Source organism: Coptis chinensis, chromosome 6 (assembly GCF_015680905.1).
Source record: "Coptis chinensis isolate HL-2020 chromosome 6, ASM1568090v1, whole genome shotgun sequence".
NCBI classification, from domain to species: Eukaryota; Viridiplantae; Streptophyta; class Magnoliopsida; order Ranunculales; family Ranunculaceae; genus Coptis; species Coptis chinensis.
Window position 1 is genome coordinate 45,910,435 of NC_141461.1, and position 10,651 is coordinate 45,921,085.

General features: G+C 33.6%; 1 long non-coding RNA gene across 1 annotated transcript; it reads left to right on the forward strand.

Annotated features, from left to right (window-relative positions):
- The first annotated feature begins 9,938 nt into the window (after nt 1-9,938).
- On the forward strand, nt 9,939-10,435 carry LOC147493238 (uncharacterized). The gene is made up of 2 exons (XR_015200099.1): nt 9,939-10,119; nt 10,221-10,435. It is a non-coding gene; the product is annotated as an uncharacterized LOC147493238 (long non-coding RNA).
- The last annotated feature ends 216 nt before the right edge of the window (nt 10,436-10,651 follow it).

Here is a 10,651-nt window from a genome sequence, read left to right on the forward strand (position 1 = left end):
TCTTATCTAAATATTTGACTACTTACAAAGAAATTTCATTTGATCGGTTTCTTATGAAAAGAAAAAACCTTATCGATCTTTAGGTGTTTCGGAACCTTAAGTGGAAATAGCAGGTTTCACTGGAGATATCCTTCAGACCTTCGCTTCCGCAAACACATGTAATTTGATTTATTAGCAAAAATGTTTGAGCTTGGCCTAAGCCCATGGTAGCTTTTCCCAGAACATGTCTTCCCATTGATTCAAATACCACGATTGCTCCCAATATTAGGGAGACTATTCCGATGATTTATAATAGGGTAAGAACTGTTTCACTGATTTGTTCAAGGCTCTATTACCACAAACAACAGGTTTCATTGGAGATACCCTTCTAGCCAATTGACTGATTTTAGTATCGTGGTATGTTTGTCACTGATTTTTAATTATCAATGTTAGATCATTATTTGGTTTTTATATTTTTTACCTACCAATTCGATCAGACTATAGATGTGTTCAATCAATAGCTACCTAAGCTATCTTAGCTTCGGTTATGCTCTGGCTGAAAGGTTTTAACCATCAAAATTTGTAGTTTTTAAGCAAAGTTATAAGGGCTTAAGTGGTGGTCCTGATTTCCTCGAGATTTGTGCAACAACCAAAGCAGTCCTTTTGGATTGAAAATCTTCCTACCCAAAAAGGAAAGCTAAATTAAACCCAACAAAAAAGGCTTTTACTAGTAAACATTTTATTTCCTTCTCAAAATATTTGACTACTTACAAAGAAATTTGATTCGATCGGTTTTTTATGAAAAGAAAAAACCTTCTCGATCTTCAGGTGTTTCGGAACCTTAAGTGGAATTTTTTCAAGGCTTTATTGCCGAAAATAGCAGGTTTCACTAGAGATAACCTTCGGACCTTAGCTTCCGCAAACACATGTAATTTGATCTATTAGCAAAAATGTTTGAGCTTGGCCTGAGCCCATGGTAGCTTTTCCCATAACATGTCTTCCCATCGATTCAAATACCACGATAGCTCCCAATATTAGGGAGACTATTTCGATGATTTCTAATAGGGTAAGAATTGTTTCATTGATTTGTTCAAGGCTCTATTGCCGCAAACAACAGGTTTCATTGGAGATACCCTTCCAGCCAATTGGCTGATTTTTTATTATCAATGTTACATCATTATTTGGTTTTTATATTTTTTAGGTACCAATTCGATCAGACTATAGATGTGTGCAATAAATAGCTACCTAAGCTATCTTAGCTTCGGTTATGCTCTGGTTGAAAGGTTTTAACCATCAAAATTTGCAGTTTTTAAGCAAAGTTATAAAGGCTTAAGTGGTGGTTCTGATTTCCTCGGGATTTGTGCTAAAAATACTTTAAGAGTCATATTTAGTACTGCTATAAACAACCAAAGCAGTTCTTCCGGATTGAAACTCTTCCTACCTAAAAAGGAAAGCTAAATTAAACCCAACAAAAAAGGCTTTTACGAGTAAACATTTTATTTCCTTCTCTAAATATTCGACTACTTACAAAAAAATTTAATTCAATCAATTTCGTATGAAAAGAAAAAACCTTCTCGATCTTTAGGTGTTTCGGAACCTTAAGTGGAAATTGTTCAATGCTTTATTACCGAAAACAACAGGTTTCACTGGAGATATCCTTCGGACCTTGGCTTCCGCAAACACATGTAATTTTATCTATTAGCAAAAATGTTTGAGCTTGGCCTGAGCCCATGGTAGCTTTTCCCATAACATGTCTTCCCATCGATTCAAATATCACGATAGCTCCCAATATTACGGAGACTATTCCGATGATTAATTTCTAATAGGATAAGAATTGTTTCACTGATTTGTTCAAGGCTTTATTGCCGCAAACAACAGGTTTCATTGGAGATACCCTTCCAGCCAATTGACTGATTTCAGTATCGTGATATGTTTGTGATTGATTTTTAATTATCAATGTTAGATCATTATTTGGTTTTTATCTTTTTTAGGTACCAATTCGATCAGACTATAGATGTGTGCGATCAAGAGCTACCTAAGCTATCTTAGCTTCGGTTATGTTCTGGTTGAAAGGTTTTAACCATCAAAATTTGGAATTGTTCAAGCTGAATAATCCAACACATAGACACTTAGGCCACTGCCTATAACTTGATCCAATAGTCTAGCATTGTACTTTATATCATTATATGGATGGATTCCATAGCTATAAGGTGAAACTACCACTTCCTCTCCCCCCTTAATTTGCAATTTTTATTCACACATTCTAAACTCTTCCTCTTTCCCCTTTAATTTTTGCCATATCTTAAAAGAAATTGGGTGCTTCAAAAAATACACTTGGTGAATTCAGTCAGCTCATTGTGACATGCAGCACTTGGTCAGCTTAATGTTGGGTGCTTTAGTACTAGATTATTGAATATATAATGAGCGATTTATAGTGGCGTTGGTCCTTTTTACTTCAGGTAGGCACTGAGGTTATACTTCAAGTCCTTTATACCATTTGGGCATCATACTAGACCACCCTTTAACCGTTATCATATGCTCTACTCCAAAAACTCTTTGCATGCATATATGTTTGTTCATTTCCTTTTCAACCGTAGAAACGACTACTAAAACCATTCTATTAGATGGTATGTAGCTCATAATTAAGATTAGTATACTTTATTGTACTTTAAACAATTTACTTCTCTTTTTAAGTAAAGTAGGAATGCAATAACATGTTTTTTGCTATTTTAATTCAAAAAATTTGGTAGGATTAATTGATAGACACTTAGAAAATTTCTATGGTACATTACAAATGTACATCCATCAGAATTATGGGACAAAATTTTTAAAAGTAAAGATTTGGCTTTACTTACTAGAAGCATTTGTACCGGATTGCCTAACCATATGGCTAGAGTGGCATAGCCACGGGTTAAATTCTAGTATATATATATATATAATAAAACAGTTTGGTCTTTTATGTTGTTATATCAAGCAGTCAGGGAGAAAACAGTTTAATTTGGGAGATCCTAAAAACAGTTTTGGGAGATCCTAATCGATTTCTTCTAAGAGTCCTATTAAAAACCACCACTAGAGTCCTACTTACTATAAACTTTGCGACCCAAGACCATGTATGCATCTGTTTCTTCTTCCTATCTTCTTCTAAATTCAATCTTGGGATAATTCGAGTACACACTAAACTTTTATTGCCCTTAACAGTTTAAATCCAATATTGAGAGGGTATAATTAAGTGATTAACTACTTCCTTTACATCATACCGTTCTTTCGTATCTTGCCCCTTTGTCAAGCTAAAGCCGGCACAGAGAAAACTACCCAAGTTTATTCAACACGTTTTAGAACACTTTCCCTAATCAAATCGAGAAGAATTAATAACACCTAAGTGTGTCGTTTCGAAACAAAGTCTACTGCTTCAAGAAAAAGTTTGTAGAAGCTCTACAAATTAAAGTTGCGACACCTATCCATTTCTTCATATTTTTTGCCCTTTTTCATATGTTTCTTTTAAGAAATTGTTTATGTACGGTTTCCATCAAGTGCATGTGGTTAGTGAGGAGTACCAAAATTCTTTGCTCCTATAAGCATACTCATAAAAGAGTCCTGTAACTTGCATACACTCCAATAATCTTCCAGAAAATTGATTTCATCTGAGTGATCCGTGCTTTTTAAATTCTAAGGCATGAGCACCAATATCAAAAGAACACATTGAAGTAGTACCGCGATTGATCGAACTTATTAAGATTTTAAGTAGTATCACAGTTGAAGTAGTACCAGTTGGTTGTTGTTTAACGAATGATTGTGTTTTTCTAATTAGAATTCAACCTAAGGTGGGAGAGTGCTTAATTGCTATCAAGGTGTGTCTATGTTTAGGACTTATCAGTTTGAACATCCGATTTTCAGGTAGGAGATGCCATCCATTAATATTCTATTGAACTATTAAAGTTAGGGTGATCTTGGACACACCCATAAAAACACTCCCGTACCCCAACTTTGAAATAAATAAATAAAATTATTTAAGACACATTTAGGTTCCTAAATTATCCTTTCTTTTATTAAGTATATTCAAGCAAGTGTTTATCCTTCCAGCAAACACAAACCCTTCGCACTTATTTTCCTTTTTTTTTCTGTCACTTTTTTTTCCCTTACGAAAAGGAATTAGAAAGGGTAAAATTGTAGAATTTGGGAAAACAAAGAAGTCTTCCTCTTCCTTCACTTATCAGCCATTAATGCATTTTTTTCCTTTCTCATTTTTCGCTTGAGAAATTTCCAATTGGATATATTTCTATTAAACTCTTTTAACCCTTCTACAATTATAAAGAAGAAGTAATTGCAATAAAAAAAAATCGAAATTGAAGCAATTTCTAGAAAAGGAAAAAGACAATTTGCTTTTTGGGCATTCTTTTACCTTTATTAAAAGTTCTATTATAATGCAGTGTGCTGCAGTAACACTATAACACAAAGATTCTTCAAGGTCGCCCTTCTAGAGTATTACTTTCACATTTTTTTATTTGTTGTTTCCTTTTAGAATAGTTTTTTTTGTTTTTTCTCTTTCTTTACCCCTATTGAAAATACGCCAACTTAATTTGAGAGATATTAAATGGATTGAAGCGGTTATTGGGGTATGGCAAAAACTTAGTTAGTCATGGGGTACGGGAATATTTTTATGGGTGTGTCCAAGATCATTCTAAAGTTACTCTTTGATAATTTAATATTGATCCATGCGAAGGTTTTTAAAATCATCAAAATAAAAATTCAACTGTTTAACTAACGTAACAACCCATGGTAGATGATCAGTTTGAACATCCGATTTTCAGGTAGGATATGCCATGTTTAATATTCTATTGATCCAAGTTTTTGCGAAGGTTTTTAAAATCAACAAAATAAAAATCCAACTGTTTAACTAACGTTACAATCCATGGCAAGTGAATATGATATTGCCACGCTTTAGATATCTCCATAGTACAATTGGAATTGTTTCACAAAAAAAAAAAAGTTGTCTTCATAGTACAATTGGAACCTTGCAACTGTTGGTTAAATCCAACCAACCATTATTATTATTATTATTTATTATTTATTTTTTTTGGGGCTATCCACTCACACTGGTATGGCTTCAAATAGGATCTCGAAGTAAACATGATTAAATGACCATGTGCAATTGCCATTTTTGTATGTTTCCTGTTTTTATTTAAAGGCATCAGATGTCTGCCTCTTTTTGAATTATATGCATACATTTTTCCATGCAACTATGCTGAATTAAAGTGTTCAGGATTTAAAGTTTCCATTTGTTTTCCAATAAAATGACTTAAGAGATATATTAGATAGAGTTTCGCCAAATGATTTCATAACAATGTTTTTTTTTATCATGCACTAATTTACAGTATTGGGGAGTAGTTTGCTTGACATGGGTATAAACGCATCTATGCTAATTTAAGGGGATCATAGTATTTAAATCAAGATGTTGCAGTTGGTTCAGAAATTCTACCGCATTCTACATGCATGAGTTTGTAAATTGAGGTATGACTTTAGAATTGAATCTTATCATTATTTCTTTCACATTTTCGTGTTTGGCTGCTTTCATGTTTTTTTTCCTTTCTTTTTGGGATAATTGTCAGCTACACAGCCCCCACCCCCTCATTACATAATACATATATATTGGTTTCTTTTAGAACTCCTTTCATGTATTTCCTATTTTTAATAGTGTATGCAGCCAACACAACCTTTGATTCAATTTTTAATATTTTGCATGACTTTGAGATAATGTAGTTCAAAAAGTTATTAGTTCAATAGTACCATATATTTACGTTGTGGAATGTCCAAGCTAGGAATACCAATTCACTCAAAATTTATATTGTGCATTAGACACCAAGGTATTTGTGTTGGATGCTCACACTCTTTCTATCAAAAGTGTATGCACTAGAAAGTTAAGGAGTATGCATGATCAGTGAAGACTAAACACTACTATTTTTGTAGGGTACAATTTGAACATTTATTAATTTTGGCCATTATTTAATTGGTTGTGTGATAATGTAGGGAATCAAATGAATATGAAATGAAGTCTCTCTGTTTTTCAACTTCAAAATTACGAATGAATAGCATTAATCAACAGAGAAAGCTATCCATACTTGTCGTTAATCTGCGGTGCTTATTAGTCAGATCTGCATATGGTTTCATGTGCCATCATAACCAATGTGGGTGCTTATTGTATATTTTTTTGTTCTTGGTGGTTTGAATTGCTTGATGATAACGATTTGGAATTTTCGTTAAGTTATTGTCATAGTTCATAGTATTGCTCTATAATTTTTTTCATTGTCTTCTTGGACATTTTTTGAGTGGTTGTATGTTTTGAAAAATGAATTTATAAATAACTAAACTGTCACATTGTCTAATATCAATATGACACCATACAGGTTCATTTCAGATGTCAAAAAAAAAAAGAGAAACCATTTAAAAATAAATTGGTGTAAAATGGCGTTTGATTCAATAAATTCATAACAATCGAGTGGCATCGCCACAGGTTAAATTCTAGTATATATATATCACAACTCATTAGTCGCCACTCCCAAATAATTTTTTCTTTCCTTCCCATTTTGTCTTTTCTCTTAGTTTCTCTTTAGTGTACAAATACATAATAATAGGGATATAGAGATAATTCACTAAAACTAAAAAATTTGAAAATAAATTTGGTTAAACAAATTTTCTAGCCGTCGTTTCTACTGACATGCAGACTATACACTATATTAGATGGGAAAATTAGAATCTCCTCTCTACACAAAAAAAAAAAAAATCAACTTGAATTCACCGTGTTTTTTTTAGTGTATTTGGGAGATATCCTAATTTCCCATCTAAGTAGGGAAATTCTAATGGGCTTATCTAGTCGTTAACCCATAGGAGAAATATGTTGGGCGATGAAGATATATTTCTATCCACATTGTCCAAATTTAGGTTTCATTCGAATTTCCTAGTGCGCTGGCAACAAGCCTACAAGTATAGGTCGGTATCATCCTCGGTACTTGTACTAGCAGGGTCAAAAGGCAGACCAGTAGGAGAGGTGTTGTGATGTCATGTGTACCCAATAAACCCACGTGTAGATAACCGACCTGCTCCAAAAGTCGGCTAACCCCTGATTGCTGAGCAGTTATACGGCGTGGCGGTTCTACAATACTACCCCAAAATAGCATCCTTACTCTTAGTTAATCAACACGGAGGTCAACCGCTGTCCCGTAGTTACGTTTATGCTTTTGACACTCAAGATTTGAGTTCAGACAGAACTGATCTCAATTTAAGTCACATACAATCCTCTTAGTTTGGACTTTGAACACATGTGCTGCTCGAGTCTTGATACACCTAATACCCAACGTTAACTGTTGCTTGCACAAATTTGATTTCGTTGTTATTTGATTTTCTTTACAAAATAATGTTTTTTTATGAATTTTGATGATAATGTATTTTTTAGCATTATTGTCCATATACTTTTCAAGAAATAAGCATATTCCATGTAGACACATCATTTTGTTGCAAATGCAATCCGCTTTGAGTGGAAATCTCGAACCGGATACTATCTTCCGCTAGTTAGCCAAGCTTGTTATTTGGCAAACAAGTTAGTTATTAATTAATTCCGTCTTTTTTGAGATATGATAATGAAGCATTTTCATGCAAGAGCCACTTGTCGATGTGATATTATTTTTCCTATAAATTTCAAGAAGTCGGTCTAGTGGTATACATTTTAATTCATTTTTTAGTAGTTTAAAAAAATATATATTATCTTTCCTATTGAATTACTTGCTCTTTTCTTCGTTGCCTTTTGAAGGATTTAAACAATGTTTTATTTTTGCTCTACTTGATCTGGCTTTTACAAAAGGAAAAAGGTATTGTTCTATGCCGATATTTTTATTTTTATTTTTCCGATAAAATTTCTACGTCAACAATGTGATAAAATAAAATGATTAAAATATCTTTCTTTCAACACCATCTCGAGGTGTTCATAGTTACACTAATATATACTATAGTTTCGCATCAATCTGCTAATGTTGAGTAAACCTGTGAAGAACATATATATACTAATCAATTTAATATTAAAATGAAATTTATAAACAAGTTATTTACCCAATGTCCCAATGCTAAAGTACTATCTGTCTTTTTTTCCTGTTTTTTTTTCGATAATGTAGTACCCAATGCTAAAGTACTATCTGTCTATCTACGCCAATGGTAACTATTTAATTAGGTTATGTCAAGTTATACCTTCAAGGCTTTGCCTATTAAAAAAAAAAAGGCTTTGCGTATATGCACATGTCCGTTCCACTGGTATCCATAGTTCGGAATTTCGGAATTTTTGGAATTCCGATAAATTCAAAATCCGAAATTCATTAAATTTCGACCCCTATCACATTCAGAATTTCAGATAATTTTAGAATTTTAGAAATTTCAATTCTATATTTGGAATTCCATTTTTTTTTAAAAACTGAAATTCCAGACGGAATTTCAAAATTTCGTTCGGAATCACAAACTATGCTGGTACATCTTTATATATATATAATAGCAGTCCCTTTTCCTGCTCTCTGAGGGTGTCCACGTAGGCAAATTTTAAGTACCCTTTTTACTCACGAGAAATCAGGATGGATTGAGAAAAAACTGGAGAAAAAACTGGCCGAACCACTTAAAAAGTAAAGTGGAAAAAAAAACTGCGATAGATGTCTCCCAATAAATTCCTCTACTCATAAATACGAATAAAACTTTCGCCGAGAACAAAACACTAAACCCCAACAAAACAATTTCCTCTATTCTTCACAAAAAAACGCACCCCTACTTTTCTATCGTTTCTCCACTTTCCTTGGAGGGCTTGATGATCCAATTATAAAGGGTTTTCTTTGGTTTTGAATGATCGGTTGAAAAAAAAATTGAAGAGCTCTCAATGAGACGAAGAAGGAACTCTCATTGATGATGAAGGTAAGAACGCTTTGATATCTTCAAAAAGAATAATAAATTTTTAGCATTGCAAAAATGTTGAAGTTGCAATGGAGATGTGGTTTGTATAGTTAACTTTAATCTAGACCAACAATACTAGGTCTAGATTAAAGTTTGCTAATCTAGGGTTTTCCAGTATAGTAGAGTAGATATATATGTGTTGTATATAATATAATTTACCACTTATTTTTTGTTCATGGCTATGCTACAAGTATAAAACCATCTGGGGCTCTGGGCATCTGGCAATGTAAAGTCAAAACCTAAAAAAGGGAAAGCAAAAGCGAGAAGAGTAAACGGCTATAACAAATGGGCGACCCAAGCGTTTGGCGGAGAAGAGTGAAGTATATGCCAATGCAGAGGAAAAAAATTTAGGTGGAGCAAAGAAACATAAGCGGGGTAAATCCAGAAATCAACGATTGTAATAAGTCTAAGAAGGGAATGTGTTGGTCTAGGGGGGAAGGACACATGTCTATTACTCTTATTGGCGAAATGGTCTTAGGTTTACTAGATCTCCAAATGATGGGTGTGCAAGTGCAATTTAGAGAAAGCGAAACTTCTTCTTCCATCAGAACGCCCACGTTCTAATATCATTTTACCCAAATGCTGCCTTTGCTCTGAAGCAAGTTACAGGTCCACACTAATCTATGTCAATTGTGAGAGCTGCCAAGGTAAGCAGTTTATACTTGCTTAGTATAACTTATTTCAGTTTAGGATAAGATATAGCATGTCTATGTTTAATAAATTGAATCTTACTCTTCATGTAGAACACAACACCAATTTAGTGCAAAACATCCTGATTGGGGATTTTGGAATTTTATTCCTCTTAGTGAGCTAAGGGACCCTGACAGAGAGTTTCTTCTTGATGATACTTCAATTCTCGAGGTGGAGGTTAAGGTCATGAAGTTTTTGATGGAACGCGTTTTTGTTGATTCATATTAAACTTTGATTGAAGCTAAATATTTTCTCATAGATCGAAGAGTTTAGACGAGAAGGGTTTTCGGTTTTGATTTGCTGTCTTTTTCTTGATTGATGGATAGTGCAAGCTGCAACAACTGCTAGCACTGTGGTCATTCGGCACACTATTGATCTTCCATTGTCAAGATTCACATGGATTGTTAGAAACTTTTCTCAGTTGAATAATAGAAAGTATTATTCTAACATCTTTCTAGCTGGCGGTTTTAAATGGTATGTTATTTTCTCTCCCTCTATTTAATATCTTTAGGCCGCTGGAAATATATGTTATAATCAGTTCTTTTCGTTCTCTGATCAGTGCGTGTTTTTGTTAGGAGAGTGCTGATTTTTCCAAAGGGGAACAATGTAGATCATTTGTCTACGTACCTAGATGTACAAGATTCGTCTAATTTGCCTGATGGTTGGAGTAAATATTCTGAGTTCAGTTTGTCAGTGGTTGATCAAGTGCACAACTATTGTTCGTATTAAATTAACTATTTCGTTTGGTTTGAGTTCGTATTAAACTAACTATTGTTTGTTTTCTAGAAAATTGCCAGTTTCATAGAGTCATAGGTATTTCTTTCATCGAATATAGATGTGCTCATCTTCATTGGCTTCTTCATGGATCTATCCCGAAGTACCACCTTATTTACCACAAAGCCCTGGTGTACTTTTCTTTCTTTAGACTGTTTATTTTTTTTCCTGAAGTTTGAGTTATTGGGTTTTGGTTTTTGGGGTTTTCTTGAATTGGGTGTGGATCTGAGAT